Consider the following 21,754-nt stretch of genomic DNA (forward strand, 5'->3'; position numbering starts at 1 on the left):
ATGCATATCTTCATATTCCTATCCATCCAGATCACTACCAGTTTCTGAGATTCTCTTTTCTAGACAAGCATTACCAGTTTGTTGCTCTTCCGTTTGGCCTAGCAACAGCTCCAAGGATCTTTTCAAAGGTTCTCGGTGCCCTTCTCTCTGTAATCAGAGAACAGGGTATTGCGGGTATTTACTTATTTGGACGATATCTTGGTACTTGCTCAGTCTTTACATTCTGCAGAATCTCATACAAATCAACTTGTTTTTGTTTCTTCAAAGACATGGTTGGAGGATCAATTTACCAAAGAGTTCCTTTATTCCTCAGACAAGGGTAACCTTTTTGGGTTTCCAAATAGATTCAGTGTCCATGACTTTGTCTCTAACAGAAAAGAGACGTCTGAAATTGGTTTCAGCTTGTCGAAACCTTCAGTCTCAATCATTCCTTCGGTAGCTTTGTGCAATGGAAATTCTAGGTCTCATGACTGCTGCATCGGACGCGATCCTTTTGTTCGTTTTCACATGAGACCTCTCCAGCTATGTATGCTGAAACCAATGGTGCAGGGATTATACAAAGATATCACAATTAAAGTCCTTACAATCGCAATGTTCGATCTTCTCTGACTTGGTGGTTGGATCACCATTGTTTATTCAAGGGGCCCTCTTTTGTTCGTCCAACCTGGACTGTGATCTCAACGATTGCGAGTCTTTTCAGGTTGAGGAAGCTGTATGGGGATCTCTGACAATGCAGGGGGTTTGGGGAATCTCAGGAGGCGAGATTACCAATCAACATTTTGGAACTCCGTGCGATTTTCAGAGCTCTTCAGTTCTGGCCTCTTCTGAAGAGAGAATCGTTTTATTTGTTTTCAGACAGACAATGTCACAAACGTGGCATATGTCAATCATCAAGGGGGGACTCACAGTCCTCAGGCTATGAGAAGAAGTATCTCGGATACTTGTATGGGCGGAATCCAGCTCCTGTCTAATTTCTGCGGTTCACATCCCAGGTATAGAAAAATTGAGAAGCGGATTATCTCAGACGTTACATCCGGGCGAATGGTCTCTTCACCCAGAGGTATTTCTTCAGATTGTTCAAATCCGGGGACTTCCAGAAATAGATCTGATGGCCTCTCATCTAAACAAGAAACTTTCCAGGTATCTGTCCAGATCCAAGGATCCTCAGGCGGAAGCGGTGGACGCGTTTGTCCACTTCCTTGGATTTATCAACCTGCTTATATCTTTCCGCCTCTAGTTCTTCCAAAAGTGATTTCCAAAATCCTAATGGAGCGTTCGTTTGTACTGCTCGTGGCTCCAGCATGGCCACACAGGTTTTGGTATGCGGATCTCGTTCGGATGGCCAGTTGCCAACCTTGGACACTTCCGTTAAGGCCAGACCTTCTATCTCAAGGCCAGGTTTCTCTGATTCAGTGATTAATACTATGTTACAGGCTCGTAAAATCTGTGTCTAGAAAGATCTATTACTGAGTTTGGAAGGACTTACATTTCTTGTGTGTTCTTCTCATAAATTCTCTTGGCATTCTTTAGAATTCCTAGAATTTTACAGTTTCTTCAGGATGGTTTGGAAAAGTGGTTGTCTGCAAGTTCCTTGAAAGACAACTCTCTGCTCTTTCGTACTTTTTCACAGAAAGATTGCTAATCATCCTGATATTCATTGTTTTGTACAGGCTTTGGTTCGTATTAAGCCTGTCATTAAGTCAATTTCTCCTCCTTGGAGTCTTAATTTGGTTCTGAGGGCTTTACAGGCTCCTCCGTTTGAACCTATGCATTCTCTGGATATTAAATTACTTTCTTGGAAAGTTTATTCCTTTTGGCCATCTCTTCTGCTAGAAAGGTTTCAGAGTTATCTGCTCTTTCTTGTGAATCTCCTTTTCTGATTTTTCATCAGGATAAGGCGGTGTTGCGGACTTCATTTAATTTTTTACCTAAAGTTGTGAATTCTAACAACATTAGTAGAGAAATTGTTGTCCCTTCTTTATGTCCTAATCCTAGAACTCTCTGGAGAGTGATCTTTACATTCTTTGGATGTAGTAAGAATGTTGAATTATTGTGTTGAAGCTACTAAAGATTTCAGGAAGACTTTCTAGTCTATTTGTTGTCCTTTTCTGGTTCTAGTAAAGGGTCAGAAGGCTTCTGCCATTTCTTTGGCATCTTGGTTAAAGTCTTTGATTCATCATGCTTATGTGAGTCCAGGTAAATCCCCGCCTCAAAGGATTACGGCTCATTCTATAGAGGTCAGTTTTCTATTTCCTGGGCTTTTAAGAATGAAGCTTCTGTTGATCAGATTTGCAAAGCAGCAACTTGGTCTTCTTTGCATACTTTTACTACATTTTACCATTTTTTATGTTTTTTCTTCTTCTGAAGCAGTTTTGGTAGAAAAGTACTTCAGGTAGGCTGTTTCAGTTTTCATCTTCTGCTTATTTCATTTTTTTTCATTTTAGGATTAAAACTTTTTGTTTTGGGTTATGGATTATTTTTTGCAGACGGGGGGGGGAATTGGCTGTCTTTATTTAATCCCTCCCTCTCTAGTGACTCTTGCGTGGAAGGTTCCACATTTTGGGTATCTGCTATCCCATACGTCACTAGCTCATGGAGCTCTTGCCAATTACATGAAAGAAAACATAATTTATGTAAGAACTTACCTGATAAATTAATTTCTTTCATATTGGCAAGAGTCCATGAGGCCCACCCTTTTTGTGGTGGTTATGATTTTTTTTTACTAAAAGCACAATTATTCCAATTCCTTGTTATGATGCTTTCGCTCCTTTCTAATACCCCCCACTTCTTGGCTATTAGTTAAACTGATATGAGGAGTGTGGTGAGGGGGTGTATTTATAGGCATTTGAAGTTTGGGAAACTTTGCCCCTCCTGGTAGGAAGTATATCCCAATACGTCACTAGCTCATGACTCTTGCCAATATGAAAGAAATTAAATTTATCAGGTAATTTCTTACATGAATTATGTTATGTGTGTTTAGTGCTGCGTCATGTGTGAGATGACGCTCTAGCAATGTGGAACAGTCAGGTGTAGATCGAGTGGCCTTTTTTGGCGCGTTTTTCTCTATAGTGCAGGGGCGGTCCTGCATGGCACTCCATGTGACTGGTTGTGGTCTCTTCAACTTCCTCTTTCCTGATCGGCAATTGCGGGAGACGTAACGTTTTCTCTGTGGTCCGGGTTTTAGGAGGTGGTGAGTGGCCCGGCCCATTGGTTTATAAAGGTGCCTTTTTAATCTATCTAGTCCGAAAGCTATGGAGGACTCTGATATGTTAGAGGATATCCCTCTTTAATTTAATATCTGGTTTATTGTGAGAGGTGCAGGTTGTTCGGCCCTGCTCAACAGTGTTCCACATGCTTTGATAAGATTGCAATATCTAAAATGAATAAGATATTTAGCACTACTGAGCCGTCCCACCTCTGAGGGTTCTCAGTCACGCGAGGTGGCGTTCCCTCATTCATCTCCAATCACACATGCAACTTCCCAGGGGCCAACTGATCCTCCCACGGGAGGGGCCTCTTGGCCCCAGATTTCGGCTGCCCCAGCTGCAAACGGCGGTTTCTGTGCCTTTCCATGCCTTACCACGCCCTGCGAAGCGCAAGCGAAAGGAAAGACATAGTCTTCCGTCCCAGGGGTCATCTATTCCGTGGATGCCTCTGATAGATTATCCACTGATGAGGACGCGCTCTCTGAGATGTAATCAGCGTCTTCTAGACCTCTGGCTGCGGGAGAGCCAGATTTTAAGTTTAAGATGGAGCATTTGTACTTTTTACTGAAAGAAGTGATTGCTACATTGGAGGTTACAGAGCCGAAACTTGTGGAATAACCATTGTTTCCTAAGCTAGATAGAGGTTTACGAGGGACAAGGTGGTGCCTCAGACCCTTCCCGGTTCTGTGAAGATGGCTACTACTATTAAGAATGAGTGGGAGAAAACTGTGCTCGTCCTTTTCTCCCTCTACCTATTTTAAAAAGCTGTTCCCCGTTCCAGACTCTCAGCTTGAGCTATGGGGGGGCCATTCCTAAGGTGGATGGAGCTATCTCCACGCTCGTGAATGACGACTATTCCCCTCGAGGATAGCTCGTCGTTCAAAGAGCTCATGGATAAAAAAAATAGAATCCATGTTGAGGAAGATGTTTCAACTCACAGCTATGGTCGAGGTGGAGCCCTCCCTCGAGGAGATACAGGTAAAGATTAAGGCCTTAAAGGTAGCTAATTATTTTATCTGTGATGCTAATATGCAGGTTATTCCGTCTGATGCTAAGACATCGGGTTTCTCGGGTTCTAGCCCATAGGGCTCTGTGGTTGAAATCGTGGTCTGCGAACATGACTTTCAAAGTCTAGATTACTATCCCTTACTTTTCAGGGAGAAGTCCTTTTTTGGCCCAGGTTTGGACTCTATCATATCCACGGTTACAGGAGGCAAGGGTGCTTTCCTTCTTCATGATAAGAAGAATAAGCCTAAGGGCTCCACTTTTCATCCCTTTTGTTCGTACAAGTTGCAATGCCAGCAGCTCGGTCTTCGCTAGCTGCGAAGACCGAGCAGTCCAAGAGATCTTGGAAGCCAGCTAACTCTTGGAACAAATCCAAGCAGAGCAAGAAAGCCCGCCGAGACAAAGTCGGCAGTGAAGGGGCGGGGCCCCGATCTGTCTCTGGATCGTGGTAGGGAGCAGACTATCTCTGTTCGCAGAGGCTTGGATGTGAGACTTACAGGATCCTTGGGTTCTGGAGGTTATTACCCAGGGTTACAGGATAGGGTTCAAGACTCATCTGCCCAGCGGCAGATTCCTCCTGTCAAATCTATCCTCAAGACCAGAGAAGAGAGACGCCTTCCTAGAGTGCGTGAGTGATCTCTCCTCTCTTGGAGTAATCATTCCAGTACCCCTAGCAGAAAGGGGTCTAGGGTACTATTCAAACCTTTTCGTGGTCCCAAAGAAGGAGGGCATGTTCTGCCCATGTTAGGATTTGATTGGTTTAAATGATTAATACTACAGTAACAGCTTTCTGCCAATGTAGGACCACTCAGTCTCACACCTAACCTCGGATTCCCACAGATTGAACTTAAGGGAACCCTGATATGCTCATTGATCTGAGGGTCACTACAGCAGGGTAGCTGAGTGAAAACGGAACCTTCACGCAACAGAATCTGGCTAGCAGCAGAGATGGCAACTCACATGTGGTGAGAGAGTTAATTACTGCGGAGCCTTGATTTCAGACACACAATCATACAAACTGAAAATATAGACAATGAGCTTGTCAAACACACCAGCAGTCACACAGCAAGATTAGTTATGAATAGCAAGCTGAGAATATATATAGTCCTCTTAGAGGAATGTATAACTTTTACATCCAAACTTGTCCATATATAACTATGAGCAGAAAGTAAAGTTACTGTGTTGTTTTTATAAAGCAGGTGTAGTTGATATAATACAGACGTCATTTGTAAGCAGGCTTGAAAGTGAATTTGAAAACTTATTAGTGAATGTTGTAGGAAGTCCGTTATGAACAAAATTGTAGCAATATATCTCCCTTGTTAAGAGTAGTAGTATTTGAAATAGTTATCTGGGGAAAAGTAGTTTAAGTCACTAGTAAACCAATGCAACAAGAAAGCAATTATAATTCCCCAGCATGTGTCAGCGTTATTCACAGAGTTGTATGGCAAGCTTACAATTAGCAATGAAGTTGTAGCAGTACATGCAGTTCATATTATGCAAAATATACAGACCAGTGTTATGAGAAGTGGTTTTGAGCAGAGTAATACTGGTTACCAGACAGCAAACAGTCCCATCGGTGAGAGAGAGAGAGAGATCCAGAGACACAGCTGCGGCGGAGAGAATGTCGGGCGTGACGTCACACGCTGCAGAGAGCAAACTTCAGTACAGCTGACACAGAAAGATTTCTGACTGATGTAAACGCTGAAAGGTTCTTAACGACGTCAAAGCTTGAGCAGGTAGATCCAAACAAATAGAATCACAAGATGAATTTAAAGAGTAATGCAAGTAAATACAATGTTTGCATAAACGGCTAGGTCTCTTCAGAAGCAGCTTATCACTGAGCAACAAATTACCAAGCAATGAGTTCTGTTGGAGGTGCCTTAAATAGGGCTAGTGAGTACACTTTCTTAAAGGTACAGTATGACACAAGATGAAACCCTGACAGCCCAATTCTTAAAGTGCCTAAACAAGTTTCTGTCAGTTCCATCATTCAAAATGGAAACTATCAGATCTATTCTACCCCTAGTTCAAGAGGGGCAATTTATGATGACAATAGACTTGAAGGATGCTTACCTTCACGTTGCCAATCCACAAGGACCACTTTCAGGTTCATAAGATTCGCTTTTCTTGACCAACACTTCCAGTTTGTGGCCCTACCGTTTGGTCTGGTGACTTGCCCCAAGAGTCTTTACGAAGGTTCTTGGGCAGCGCTGCTCGGGGATGTCACGTTAGTCGAGAGCCCAGAGGCATTGTGGGTGGCTCCTTCCCAGATAGCAAGGATAACTTGCCACAAACTTGTAGCAAATTTTCACTTTAGGTCTGCTTAACTTGCTGCAAGTTTGAACTGACAAGTGTGTTTTCTTGCAGCATAATTGCTGTACAAGTTCTAGTCTCTAGTAAAAGGTAATTTGTAATTTTGAAAAAAGTCAGCAGCAAGAGCTCTACAAGTCTTCTGCAAATATTTGTTAAGTCAACAGCAAGAGCTCTGCAGGCTTGCAGCAATTTTCTGGCAAGTCAACAGCAAGAGCTCTGCAATTCGCCTGCAAATGTTTGACAAGGTCAACAGAAAAAATTCTGCAAGTCTACTGCAAAATGGTTGACAAGTAAACAGAAGAGCTCTGCAAGTTTTCCTGCAATTTTCTGACAAGTCTCCTTCAATATGTTGACAAGTTGATAGCAAGGGCTCTGCAATTCTGTTTGCAAATCTCAGACAACTCAATAGTAAGAGTGCTGTTAATCTGTGGCAAATCTCTGGCATGTATGTCACAATTAAGTGCAGTGTCGGTCACAAGAGCACTGCAAGTTTACTGTTATATCTGTAACTTATAATTACAAATGAATAATTTCTTAATATTAAAATGTTTTTTTCTTAAAAAGTTAGTTTTAATGTAAGTTATTTGTATGAATTTAATTAATTTCAGGAGTTGTAGCTATATATTATCTGAGGAGAATATACTATGTCAGGTAATATATTACTTGAAGTATTCTACTATTAGGGTTATAACACAAATATCATTATCTCAGTTACAGTAGGACAGGCTTTAAGGCATTCTGCTTATATAGCCATTGTCCGTTCTGCCCATGTTCGATATGTTTAATGCTTGTAACTCTATTTTACTGGTTTTTGATAGCATTGAGTGTACTGTATATGTATAAGGCCTAGTTTTATTGTGCACATATTATATGAAAATGCAAACACCTCATTATGTTTTTATATGCATTTACAAATAAAAAAGTCTGTTTCTTTGTTCCACTTACAGCGATTTTGGTGGGGGTCTGAAATCTAACCTGCTGTATGAATTAGGTCCTGCTTTAATATATTAAAACTTGGAAAATAAGGTTTTTACAATTTTACTTGATTATTTTTTTAATTCTTTCTGAATATTAGTTTTGCAATTATTTCCTTACCTATTTCTGTTAGTTATATAAAAAAAATTATCATTGTATACAACTAACTGAAGTTGTAAATAACCTAGCCAGAATGTAAACTTTGACAATCATATACATTTTTTTTTATTTCATACTTTTACAGAACATAATTCATTTTTGCCTTTATGGTTAATGTAAGGCGTTAACCTCAATACTATATTAAGATAAAAAAATATGAATTAAAAAAGGGTTTTAAAAATCACTCAAAAAACAGCATTAACTCTTACACAAGTAATTCAAACTTTTATTAGTTGCAAATTTTCCAGTGATTATAACATTTTAAACATGGCATAGTAAAAAATCTAAATAACGGCCTAAGATACAAGACAAACAATAATTTTAACAGAACAAAAAATATAAGATGATGTCCTCTGCTATGATGTTAAATTTGGCACCGACCTATGAAATAAAAAATATATATAAATGTGAGCATATTGTCTCGATTGTTTAGCTTAAAGCAGAACTATAATTTCTAAATCTAAAAAAGTGAATTTGACATAGCAGTATTTCAACTTCAAGGTTGTGAAGAATACAAAAAAAAATATTTTTATATATGGTCAGATTTATTTCTCACATTAATTCAATTTTCCACAGTCCTTAGCATACATATATATCATACATATATGGGGGTAGATTTATCAAATGCCGGGCAGACATGATTCGCTACGCATACGCTGTGGGCATTTCTAGTGAAAGCTTCGTGCAATGCTGCCCCCCTGCACATTCCGTGGACAATCTGTAGCGCTAAGAATATTAAGCACAGATCCAATCTTACGGAGATACGATCTCTGGTTAATTTTCTAAAATTCTAAGGCTTTTTAAAATAAATAACAACTGCAGTAGGCAGTTTTGGGGTTTTAAAATTGGTGGGAGCGTAGTATTAGGAAAAAAAGGCACTGAAAAGTGCCTTTACATTGCGGTCTATGGGGTGTGTTCTCATAGACAGCAATGTAAATATATATATATATTTATGTGTTAATATGTGTATATAAGAAAGTGATATTTAGTGCGCCACTTGTAATCTAGCCTTAATTGTTTAACCATTAGTTGCAAGTTACTGAAGAACTGAAAATACCAAATGAAGCAGTCATGTTGGAGCTTAACCCCTTAATGACCACAGCACTTTTCCATTTTCTGTCCGTTTGGGACCAAGGCTATTTTTACATTTTTGCGGTGTTTGTGTTAGCTGTAATTTTCCTCTTCCACATTTACTGTACCCACACATATTATATACCTTTTTTCTCGACATTAAATGGACTTTCTAAAGATACCATTATTTTCATCATATCTTATTATTTACTATAAATAAAATTATACAATATGAGGAAAAATGGGGAAAAAAAACTTTTTCTAACTTTGACCCCAAAAATCTGTTATATCTACAACCACCAAAAAACACCCATGCTAAATAGTTACTAAATTTTGTCCTGAGTGTAGGAATACCCAATGTTTACATGTTCTTTGCTTTTTTTGTAAGTTATAGGACCATCCACTTTGCTATTTCCAAACCATTTTTATTTCAAAATTAGCACTAGTTACATTAGAACACTAATATCTTTCAGGAATCCCTGAATATCCAATGACATGTATATATATTTTTTAGCAGACAACCCAAAGTATTGATCTAGGCCCATTTTGGTATATTTCGTGCCACCATTTCACCGCCAAATGCGATCAAATTCCAAAAATTGTTCACTTTTTCACAAATTTTTTCACAAACATTCGGTTTCTCACTGAAATTATTTACAAACAGCTTGTGCAATTATGGCATAAATGGCTGTAAATGCTTCTCTGGGATCCCCTTTGTTCAGAAATAGCAGACATATATGGCTTTGGCGGTTGACTTTTTGGTACTTAGAAGGCCGCTAAATGCCGACTGCGAATCACACGTGTATTATGGGCTAGCAGTGAAGGGGTTAATTAGGTAGCTTGGTAGGGAGCTTCCAGGGTTAATTTTTAGGCTTTAGTGTAGAGATTAGCCTCCCACCTAAACATCAGACCCCCTGATCACCTCCACAAACAGCTCTCTTCCCTCCCCCACCCCACAATTGTCCCCGCCATCTTAAGTACTGGCAGAAACTCTGCTAGTGCTAAAATAAAAGGTATATTTGGGTTTCTCTTGTAAGGTGATCCAGTCCACGGGTTCATCCATTACTTGTGGGATATCTCCTTCCCTACAGGAAGTTGCAAGAGGACACCCACAGCAGAGCTGTCTATATAGCTCCTCCCCTAACCCCCACCCCCAGTCATTCTCTTGCAACTCTCGACAAGATAGGAAGTATCAAGAGATATGTGGTGACTTAGTGAGTGTTACCTTCAATCAAGAGTTTGTTATTTTTAAACGGTACCGGCGTTGTACTGTTTTACTCTCAGGCAGAATTTAGAAGAAGAATTCTGCCTGAGGTTGATGATCTTAGCGATTTGTAACTAAGTTCCATTGCTGTTTCTCACACATAACTGAAGAGTATGGGAAAACTTCAGTTGGGGAACGGTCGCAGATTACCTGCTTTGAGGTATGTTCAGTATTTTATTTCTAGAGAGATGAATTAAGTTCTAGAAAATGCTGACAGAAGCCTTGTGTATTTGAGGTAAGCTAGGATGCAGTGATTAACGACGACTGGGATCATGCTTACAAAACAGGGTAATAATCATGTTTATACTCATATTACTTAGTGACAAAACGTTTACATGTTTCATAAATAGGATGTTTTTACTCTGAGGGAGATAAGTCTTTATTTGGGGCCTAGTTTTCCACATGGCTAGTCAGATACTCCTAGGAGTATTTTCTTAAGGCCCCTCTGACATTCAGTACATGGTGGGAGGGGCCTATTTTCGCGCTCTAGATGCGCAGTTTCCTTCAGACTGAGACATCCAGCTTCCCTAGAGGAGTCCTCTGGCATCTGAGGACCATTATAAAGGGTTTATTTCTTCTCTAAATCGTATTTGAGGGCAGGTAGGAGCCTCAGGAGAGCTGTGGCAAGGTGCTCAACTGTCTTTTACCGGTGGTTGAAGTTTTTTAAATCCGGTTTGGGGGCTAAGGGGTTAATCATCCATTTGCAAGTGGGTGCAATGTTGCTTTAGTCCCTTACACACACTGTAAAAATTTCAAAGACTTTACTATATTTTTACACTGTTTTGCAGTTTAAGTGCTAGTTTTTTTCTCTTAAAGGCACAGTAACGGTTTTGTTTAATTGCTGTTTCACCTTTATTAAAGTGTTTTCCAAGCTTGCTTGTCTCATTACTAGTCTGTTAAAAATGTCTGACATAGAGGAAACTCCTTGTTCAATATGTTTGGAAGCCATTGTGGAACCCCCTCTTAGAATGTGTACCAAATGTACTGAAATTTCTATAAACTATAAAGACCATATTATGGCGCTTAAAGATTTATCTCCAGAGGATTCTCTGACTGAAAAAAGGGAGATTATGCCATCTAGCTCTCCCCATGTGTCAGAACCTATAACTCCCGCTCAAGTGACGCCAAGTACATCTAGCGCGTCTAATTCTTTTACCTTACAGGACATGGCGGCAGTTATGGAATGCTACCCCTCTCAGGAGGTATTGTCCAAACCTGCCAGGGTTACAAGGAAAGCAAGACAGCTCTGGGGCTAGAACTAATACAGAGCTTTCTGACGCTTTAATACCTGTGTCCGATATACCCTCACAATACTCAGAAGCCGAGGCAGGTGAGCTTCTATCTGTGGGTGACATTTCAGATTCAGGGAAGGCGTTGCTTCAGTCTGATTCTGAAATGACAGCTTTTAAATTTAAGCTCGAACACCTCCGCTTATTGCTTAGGGAGGTTTTGGCGACTCTGGATGACTGTGAACCCATTGTAGTTCCAGAGAAATTGTGTAAGATGGATAAATACTTTGCAGTGCCTGTTTACACTGATGTTTTTCCAGTCCCTAAGAGGTTTTCGGAAATTATTACAAGGAATGGTGATAGACCAGGTGTGCCGTTCTCTCCCCCTCCTGCTTTTAAAAAGATGTTTCCCATAGATGCCGCATACGGGACTCGTGGCAGATGGTCCCTAAGGTGGAGGGAGCAGTTCTCTACCCTAGCTAAGCGTACAACTATCCCCATCGAGGGACAGTTGTGCTTTCCTAGATCCTATGGATAAAAAATTGAGGGTCTCCTTAAAAATTTTTTTATACATCAAGGTTTTATTCTCCAGCCTCTTGCATGCATTGCCCCAGGTTACTGCTGCAGCGGCTTTTTGGTTCGAGTCTCTTGAGAGGCGTCTACAGGTGGAGACCCCTGAGATGATATTTTAGACAGGATTAAAGCTCTTAAGTTAGCTAATTCCTTTATTTCTGATGCCGTTTTTCATTTAACCAAGCTAACGCTAAGAATTCAGGTTTTGCCATTCTGCGCGTAGGGCGCTATGGCTTAAGTCATGGGTCAGCAGACGTTCTTTCAAAGTCTAAGCTTCTTAACATCCCTTCAAGGGACAGACCCTATTTGGGCCTGGTCTGAAGGAGACTCATTTTCTGATATTACTGGAGGAAAAGGTCACACCCTTCCTCAGGATAGGCCCAATAAATTAAGGACCAAACAGAATAATTTTTGTTCCTTTCGAAACTTCAAGAGTGGCGCAGCTTCAGCTTCCTCTAATACAAAACAAGAGGGAAATTTCGCCCAGTCCAAACATCCTGGAGACCTAACCAGGTTGTGGAACAAGGGGAAGCAGGCCAAAAAACCTGCTGCTTCCTCTAAGACAGCGATGAAGGAGTAGCCCCCGATCCGGGGACCGGATCTAGTACGGGACAGACTTTCTCTCTCGCTCAGGCTTGGGCAAGAGACGTGCCAGATCCCTGGGCACTAGAGATTGTTTCCCAGGGATATCTTCTGGAATTCAAAGGTTCATCTCCAAAGGGGAGATTTCACCTCTCACAACTATCTGCAAACCAGATAAAGAGAGATGCATTCTTACGTTGCGTTCAAGACCTACTGGTTATGGGAGTGATCCACCCAGTTCCAAGGGAGGAACAGGGGCAGGGTTTCTATTCAAACCTGTTTATAGTTCCCAAAAAAGAGGGAACGTTCAGACCAAATCTTGGATCTCAAGATCCTAAAGAAATTTCTTCAGGGTCCCATCTTCAAGATGGAAACAATCCGAACCATCCTCCCTATGATCTAGGAGGGTCAATATATGACTACCGTGGACTTAAAGGATGCTTATCTCCACATTCCGATTCACAGAGATCATCATCAGTTCCTCAGGTTCGCCTTCCTAGACAGGCATTACCAGTTTGTGGCTCTTCCCTTCGGATTAGCCACGGCGCCAAGAAGTCCCATACAGACATTGTTCTGGCCTTTCTGAGGTCTCACGGGTGGAAGGTGAACAGAGAAAAGAGTTCACTCTCTCCTCTCACAAGAGTTTCCTTCCTAGGAACTCTGATAGATTCGTTAGAAATGAATATTTTTCTGACAGAGGGCAGGATATCAAAACTTCTAACTTGCCGGGCTCTTCATTCCACTTCTCGGCCGTCAGTAGCTCGGTGTATGGAAATGATCGGCCTAATGGTAGCGGCAATGGACATAGTTTTGTTTGCCAGCCTACATCTCAGACCACTGCAACTTTGCATGCTCAATCAAGTGGGATGGGGACTACACAGATTTGTCTCCTCTGTTAAATCTGGGTCAAGAGACCAGGGGATTCTCTTCTCTGGTGGTTATCTCGGGTCCATCTGTCCAGGGAAATGAGTTTCCACAGGCCAGAGTGGACATAGTGACGACAGATGCCAGCCTTCTGGGCTGGGGCGCAGTCTGGAATTCCCTGAAGTCTCAGGGTTCGTGGACTCAGGAGGAGGCCCTCCTTCCGATAAACATTCTGGAGCTAAGAGCGATATTCAATGCTCTTCAGGCTTGGCCTCAACTAGCTGCGGTCAGATTCATCAGATTTCAGTCGGACAATATCACGACTGTAGCCTATATCAACCATCAGGGGGGAACAAGGAGTCCCCTGGCAATGATGGAGGTTTTCCAAGATAATTCTATGGGCAGAGGTTCACTCTTGCCATCTCTCAGCTATCCATATCCAGGAGTAGAGAACTGGGAGGCGGACTTTCTAAGTCGGCAGACTTTTCATCCCGGTGGAGTGGGAGCTCCATCCGGAGGTATTTGCCCAGCTGATTCAACTATGGGGCAAACCAGAACTGGATCTGATTAGCGTCTCGACAGAAGCCAAGCTTCCTCGTTACGGGTCCAGGTCAAGGGATCCCCAGGCAACGCTGATAGATGCTCTAGCAGTGCCCTGGTTCTTCAGCCTGGCTTATGTGATTCCACCATTTCCTCTCCTCCCTCGTCTGATTGCCAAGATCAAGCAGGAGAGAGCTTCGGTGATTTTGATAGCACCTGCGTGGCCACGCAGGACTTGGTATGCAGATCTGGTGGACATGTCATCCTTTCCACCATGGACTCTGCCGCTGAGGCAGGACCATCTACTCCAAGGTCCATTCAATCATCCAAATCTAGTTTCTCTGCGTCTGACTGCTTGGAGATTGAACGCTTGATTTTATCAAAACGTGGTTTCTCCGAGTCGGTCATTGATACCTTGATTCAGGCTCGAAAGCCTGTCACCAGGAAAATCTATCATAAGATATGGTGTAAATATCTTCATCGGTGTGAATCCAAGGGTTACTTGAGGAGTAAGGTCAGGATTCCTAGGATACTATCCTTTCTCCAAGAAGGATTGGAAAAGGGATTATCGGCTAGTTCCTTAAAGGGACAGATTTCTGCTCTGTCTATTCTTTTGCACAAGCGTCTGGCTGATGTTCCAGACGTTCAGAGCGTTTTGTCAGGCTTTGGTTAGAATCAGGCTGTGTTTAAACCTGTTGCTCCGCCATGGAGTTTAAATTTAGTTCTTAAAGTTCTTCAAGGGGTTCCGTTTGAAACCTTGCATTCCATAGATATCAAGCTTTTATCTTGGAAAGTTCTGTTTGTAGTAGCTATCTCTTGGGCTCGAAGAGTTTCAGAGTTCTCTGTCTTACAGTGTGATTCCCTTATCTGATCTACCATGCAGATAAGGTAGGTTTGCGTACCAAACCTGGGTTTCTTCCTAAGGTAGATCTAATAGGAATATCAATCAGGAAATTGATTTTTCCGTCACTGTGTCCTAATCCTTCTTCAAAGAAGTAGCGTCTGTTTACACATCTGACGTGGTACGTGCTTTAAGTTTTATTTGCAAGCTAGTAAGGATTTTCATCAAAATCTGCATTGTTTGTTGTCTACTCTGGAAAGAGAAGAGGCCAAAAAGGCTTTTGGCAACTTCTCTTTCTTTTGGGCTGAGAAGCATAATCCGTTTAGCTTATGAGACTGCTGGCCAGCAGCCTCCTGAAAGAATTACAGAATTAGAGCGGGTAGCTTCCACATGGGCTTTTAAACATGAGGCCTCTGTTGAACAGATTTGTAAGGCGGGTGACTTGGTCTTCGCTTCTTACTTTTTTCTAAATTCTACAAATTTGATACTTTTGCTTCCTCAGAGGCTATTTTTGGGAGAAAAGTCTTACAGGCAGTGGTGCCTTCCATTTAAGTTCCTGCCTTGGTCCCTCCCTTCATCCGTGTCCTAAAGCTTTGGTATTGGTATCCCACAAGTAATGGATGAACCCATGGACTGGATACACCTTACAAGAGAAAACAAAATTTATGCTTACCTGATAAATTTTCTTTCTCTTGTGGTGTATCCAGTCCACGACCCGCCCTGTCACTTTAAGGCAGGTGTTTTTTATTTTTTAAACTACAGGCACCACTGCACCCTATAGTTTCTTCCTTTTCTTACTTGTCTTCGGTCGAATGACTGGAGGTGGGTGGTTAGGGGAGGAGCTATATAGACAGCTCTGCTGTGGGTGTCCTCTTGCAACTTCCTGTTGGAAAGGAGAATATCCCACAAGTAATGGATGAACCTGTTGACTGGATACACCACAAGAGAAATAAATTTATCAGGTAAGCATAAATTTGTTTTGTGTGTGTGTTTTTTTAAGCATATTTACATATCTAGCTGTGTAGGATCCTCCCTTAGCCCCAACCTCACTGATCCCCCCACTAAACAGCTTTCTAACCCTACCCTCTGCCTTAATGGGTGCCATCTTGGGTACTGGCAGCTGTCTGCCAGCACCCAGTTTTGAAAAATATCTGTTTTTTAAAAAATTCCCTTTTCTGTAGTGTAGCTTCCCCCCCCCCCCCACCCAAGACCAACTCCCCACCCCTCCAGGATCCCTTAGGTGATTTAATATAATTTAAATATAGCCCTTTTCTCCCACTTATGTGCATACATATTTTCTGTAGTGCAGCGGTTCCCACCCGCATCCCCCAGCCCCGTGCACCGCGCCCGCCGCCCCCTGTGCACGCCCGTAGCGCGCCCCCATCAGCCCCACCCCCCTCCACATTACTCAGACCCATCGATGGCCGCCCACCCGCCTCCCAATTCGGCTCCCACCCACCAACGATAGCCGGCCATCGATGTCCGGTGTAGAGAGGGCCACAGAGTGGCTCTCTCTGCATCGGATGGCCATTCAGAGTTATTGCAGGATGCCTCCATATCGAGGCATCACTGCAATAACCGGAAGCATCTGGAAGCAAGCAGGATCGCTTCCAGCGAGGACGTGCAGGGTACGTCCTTGGTCGTTAAGGGTATTTTTTTAGAGGACGTACCCTGCACGTCCTCGGTCATTAAGGGGTTAAAGGGACACTGAACCCAATTTTTTTTTCTTTTTTTGATTCAAATAGAGCAGCAATTTTAAGCAACCTTCTAATTTAATCCTATTGTCAAATTTTCTTCATTCTCTTGGTATCTTTTTTTTGAAAATGCAAGAATGTAAGTTTAGATGCCGGCCCATCTTTTGGTGAACAACTTGGGTTGTTCTTGCTTATTGATGGATAAATTCACCCACTAATAAACAAGTGCTGTCCAGGGTCTAACAAAGAAAATAGCTTAGATGCCTTTTTCAAAAAGATAGCAAGAGACCAAAGAAAAATTGATAATGGGAGTAAATTAGAAAGTTGGTAAAAATTGCAAATTGAAAAAAAATTGGTTCAGTGTCCCTTTAAGTATGGGTGGTACAACTTATTGTTCTTTTGACAGGGATGCTTCTTTTTTTGACAGGATTTCTCATTTATTAAAATTTGAATTGACATTACTTGGTAATGCAATAAAATCCAACCATCCACCAGGATCAATTATGTCAAAGAAGCACCCCTGTTTAGATGTACCATTCTTGTAAAAAGGTCAGCTCTATCCAAGCACAGAGATAACTCCAACATGGCTGCTCTCTTTATGATCTCCAGTCCTATAGCAAAAAGCATCTACAAATCAAACAATACGTTTTTATGTAAAAAGACAAACATTTCATACAGCACGAGGAGCATTCGGGAAGTGAAAAAAAACACTTTTCTGCTGTATAATATCCATATAAACCTGTTGTATAAACAGAATTAAAATAATTTGAAAATACATGACTCAGGGGAATTAAACAAGAATAAACCAATACTACCCCACCTAGGACAATGAACAACTCTTGTGTGTGCTTGGTTAAGCCAATCTCCAATATTTTTTTTAATTTTATGGTCGGTGATATCTTTTATAGACCTTTTGACAAGTTTCTGTAATGGAAAAAAGAAACATTAATTAAATGTTTATAAGTTAGAATGAAGTATATTCAGAAATAAGTGTGTCCCCTGTTAAAGTGACAAGATACACTTTGAGAATATAACGGCAATTGTTTAATTATACATAATATATATATATATATATATATATATATACTAGTCCTAAAGCCCGTTTACACAGGCGAGCGGTCTCACCCCTTGCTCTCTCCTTCTCTTTTGCTCTCTCTCTCCCCCTCTCTTTTGTTTTCTCTCTCTCCCCCCCTCTCTTTGCTCTCTCTCTTCTCCCCCTCTCTTTTGTTTTCTCTCTCTCTCTCCCCTCTCTTTTGCTCCTCTCCCCTCTTCTTTTGCTCTCCTTCCAGCCCTCTTTTGCTGCTCACTCCCCTCTGCTTTTTTGCTCTCTCTCTCCCCTCTCTCTTTTGCTCTCTCTCTCCCCCTCTCTTTTGCTCTCTTTCCTTTCTCCCCACGCTTTTGCTCTCCTCTCTCCCCTCTCTTTTGCGCTCTCTCATCCCCCCTCTCTTTTGCACTCTCTCTTCCCCCTCCTTTTGCTCTCTCTCTCTCCCCCCCTCTTTTGCGCTCTCTCTACCCCTCTCTTTTGCTCTCTCTCCCCCTCCTCTTTGGCTCTCTCTCTCTCCCTCTTTTGAACTCTCTCCCCTCTCTTTTGCGATCTTTCTCCCCCTCTCTTTTGCTCTCTCTCTCGTCCCCCTCCCTCTGTCTCTCTCACCCGCCCTCCCATTCTCTCTCTCGTCCCCCTCCCTCCCTCTCTCTCTCCCCCTCTCTTTTGCTCTCTCTCTCTCCCCCTCCCCTTTTGCTCTCTCTCTCTCTCCCCCTCTCTTTTGCTCTCTCTCTCTCCCCCCTCTCTTTTGCTCTCTCTCTCTCCCCCTCTCTTTTGCTCTCTCTCTCTCCCTCTTTTGAACTCTCTCCCCCTCTCTTTTGCTCTCTTTCTCCCCCTCTCTTTTGCTCTCTCTCCCTCCTCTCTTTGCTTCCACCCCCCTCTATTTTGTGCTCTCCCCCTCTCTTTTGCGCGCTCTCCCCCCCCCACTCATTTGTGTGCTCTCTCGCCCCCTCTATTTTGTGCTCTCTCGCCCTCTCTTTTGCGCTCTCTCTCCCCCCTTTCTTTTGCGCTCTCTCCCCCCTTTCTTTTGCGCTCTCTCTCCCCCTTTCTTTTGCACTCTATCTCCCCCCTTTCTTTTGCTCTCTCTCCCCCCTTAATTTTGCTCTCTCTCCCCCCTTTCTTGCTCTCTCTCCCCCCTTTCTTGCTCTATCTCTCCCCCTCTCTTTTGCTCTCTCTCTCCCCCATCTCTTTTGCTCTCTCTCTCCCCATCTCTTTTGCTCTCTCTCTCCCCCATCTCTTTTGCTCTCTCTCTCTCTCCCCCTCTCTTTTGCTCTCTCTCTCCCCCTCTCTTTTGCTCTCTCTCTCTCCCCCTCTCTTTTGCTCTCTCTCTCCCCCTCTCTTTTGCTCTCTCTCTCCCCCTCTCTTTTGCTCTCTCTCTCTCCCTCTTTTGAACGCTATCCCCCTCTCTTTTGCTCTCTCTCTCTCTCTTTTGCTCTCTCTCTCTCCCCCCTCTTTTGCTCTCTCTCCCCCCTCTCTAACATCCTAAACATAGTAATAAGCTGAAACAACCCGCATATTTATAACCAGAGATTGTGTATACGTAAGGAGCACAGAAAACACAAAAGTGGATTTTCATTACCTGATATGCACCGTGATGCGCAAATCGCTATCTTCCCTTTTGTGTCCCTTCTTAGTGTTACCAGTTTGCCCTACGGTTAACAATATTTATTTAAAATCCTTAGCTAATTTTTCATTTCTTTTTGTGTGCGGATTTGTGCGGACGGTTTGTTTACAAGTCTCTTTTGTAACTGCATTCCTATTTGTGATCGAGGAGGCCTTGTCGAATGCTAAAATCTCATTGGTTATCATTGTTCGACAGGGAATCAGAGGGCTTTACTATAGGCTAGACCCCCATGACTCGGGCGTAAATGCACGCCCCACGATCACACCTTGTTTTACAGTGTCATCGCTGATGCCTTGAAAGTTGCAGGATGCACCCCAAATAAACTAGATCTCAAATCACGATATGATCTATGTGATTATCAACTTTATTTTATGATTGAGTATAAATGCAACCCTTACCTAATATTCGTCACTCACTGCTACATATTTCCTATCAACGGGTGACAGTTTATGTGTGCGCAAATGTATATTGAAAGAATGCATGTTTATATGTGTGAAAATTGACATGTTTTATTAATATGCCGAAATCGCTCTGTCATATCAAGTCCTAAATCAAATGGCTCTTAGTATGCATGTATACCCGTCTGACTGTGTTGGGGGGTGTTGTGGTGCACCAATAGCGTGTTAGACTAAATTGTGAATGGACTATAGGTCCCCTAAGAGTAAGTGAAAAGTGTGTGGTGATGCACTAATAACGTGTTCAGCTGAAAAGACTAAATTGTAAATTAAATCTAAGAGAAGTTATATCTGATAAAAGATATAAATGACATAACGCATTACACAGAGAGCTAAATTATTAATGACCAAGATATAATAAGAAAGAATGTCTACAGGTTAAAGGACAAATAATAAATATTACTTATTTTAGATGTAACTTATTTTAGATTATTTTAGATGTGACTATTAATGTGAATTCTATGATACCTCATAAAATGAGGTTTCTATAAATCAAAAGTGTATTGTTGATAAAAGGTGTCAATAAAGTGACCCATACAGAGGGATTTCCTATGATTTATGACATACAAAGGAGTAGGATAAAATAACAGTGTGGGCTGGTGATATGTGCCTATCAGAAAATGGTCAATAGAGTGACCAAGGTAGTGAAAAGGTTGCCTTTAATTTATGACATAAAAAAGTGTAAAAATTGAAACACTTTTGCTGTCTCTCCCCCACACTTTTGCTCTCTCTCCCCCTCTATTTTACTCTTCTCCCCTTCTCTTTTGCTCCTTCCCTCTCTCTCCCACCTCTTTTTCTCTCTCTCTCTCCCCTTTATTTTGCTCTCTCTCTCCCCCCTCTCTTTTACTCTCTCTCCCCTCTCTTTTGCTCTCTCTCTCCCCCCTCTCTTTTGCTCTCTCTCCCCCCTCTCTTTTGCTCTCTCTCTCCCCCCTCTCTTTTGCGCTCCCCCACACTTTTGCTCTCTCTCCCCCACATTTTTGCTCTCTCTCCCCCACACTTTTGCTCTCTCTCACCCCTCTATTTTACTTTCTCCTCTCCCCTTCTCTTTTGCTCCTTCCCTCTCTCTCTCCCACCTCTTTTTCTCTCTCCCCCTCTCTTTTGCTCTCTCCCCCTCTCTTTTTCTCTCTCTCCCCCTCTTTTGCTTTCTCTCCCCCTCTCTTTTGCTCTCTCCCCCCCTTCTCTTTTGCTCTCTCCCCCCCTCTCTTTTGCTCTCTCCCCCCTCTCTTTTCATCTTTCCCCCCTCTCTTTTGCTCTCTCCCCCTCTCTTTTGCTCTCTCTCCCCTCTCTTTTGCTCTCTCTCTCCCCCCTCTCTTTTGCTCTCTCCCCCCTCTCTTTTGCTCTCTCTCTCCCCCCTCTCTTTTGTGCTCCCCCACACTTTTGCTCTCTCCCCCACATTTTTGCTCTCTCTCCCCCACACTTTTGCTCTCTCTCCCCCTCTATTTTACTTTATTCTCCCCTTCTCTTTTGCTCCTTCCCTCTCTCTCCCACCTCTTTTTCTCTCTCCCCCTCTCTTTTGCTCTCTCCCCCTCTCTTTTGCTTTCTCTCCCCCTCTCTTTTGCTCTCCTCCCCCCCCTCTCTTTTGCTCTCTCCCCCCTCTCTTTTGCTCTCTCTTTCTCTTCCCCCTCTCTTGCTCTCTCTCCCCCCCTCTCTTTTGCTCTCTACTTCCTCTCTTTTGCTCTCTCCCCCCTCTCTTTTTCTCTCTCTCCCCCCTCTCTTTTGCTTTCTCTCCCCCTCTCTTTTGCTCTCTCCCCCCCCCCTCTCTTTTGCTCTCTCCCCCCCTCTCTTTTGCTCTCTCCCCCCTCTCTTTTCATCTCTCCCCCCCTCTCTTTTGCTCTCTCCCCCTCTCTTTTGCTCTCTCTCTCCCCCTCTCTGTTGCTCTCTCTCCCCCTCTCTGTTGCTCTCGCCCCCCCTCTCTTTTGCTTTCCCCCCTCTCTTTTGCTCTCTCCCCCCTCTTTTGCTCTCTCCCCCCTCTCTTTTGCTCTCCTCTCTCCCCCCTCTCTTTTTTGCTCTACTCTCCCCCCTCTCTTTTTTTGCTCTCTCTCTCCCCCTCTCTCTTTTGCTCTCTCTCTCCTCCCCTCTCTTTTGCTCTCTTTCTCCCCCCCTCTCTTTTGCTCTCTTTCTCCCCCTCTCTTTTGCTCTCTCTCTCTCCCTCTCTTTTGCTCTCTCTCTCCCCCTCTCTTTTGCTCTCCCCCCCCCTCTCTTTTGCTCTCTCTCTCTCTCCCCCTCTATTTTGCTCTCTTCACCCCCTCTATTTTGCTCTCTTCCCCCCCTCTATTTTGCTCTCTTCTCCCCTTCTCTTTTGCTCTCTTCTCCCCTT

Source organism: Bombina bombina, chromosome 4 (genome assembly GCF_027579735.1).
Source record: "Bombina bombina isolate aBomBom1 chromosome 4, aBomBom1.pri, whole genome shotgun sequence".
Classification (NCBI taxonomy): Eukaryota; Metazoa; Chordata; class Amphibia; order Anura; family Bombinatoridae; genus Bombina; species Bombina bombina.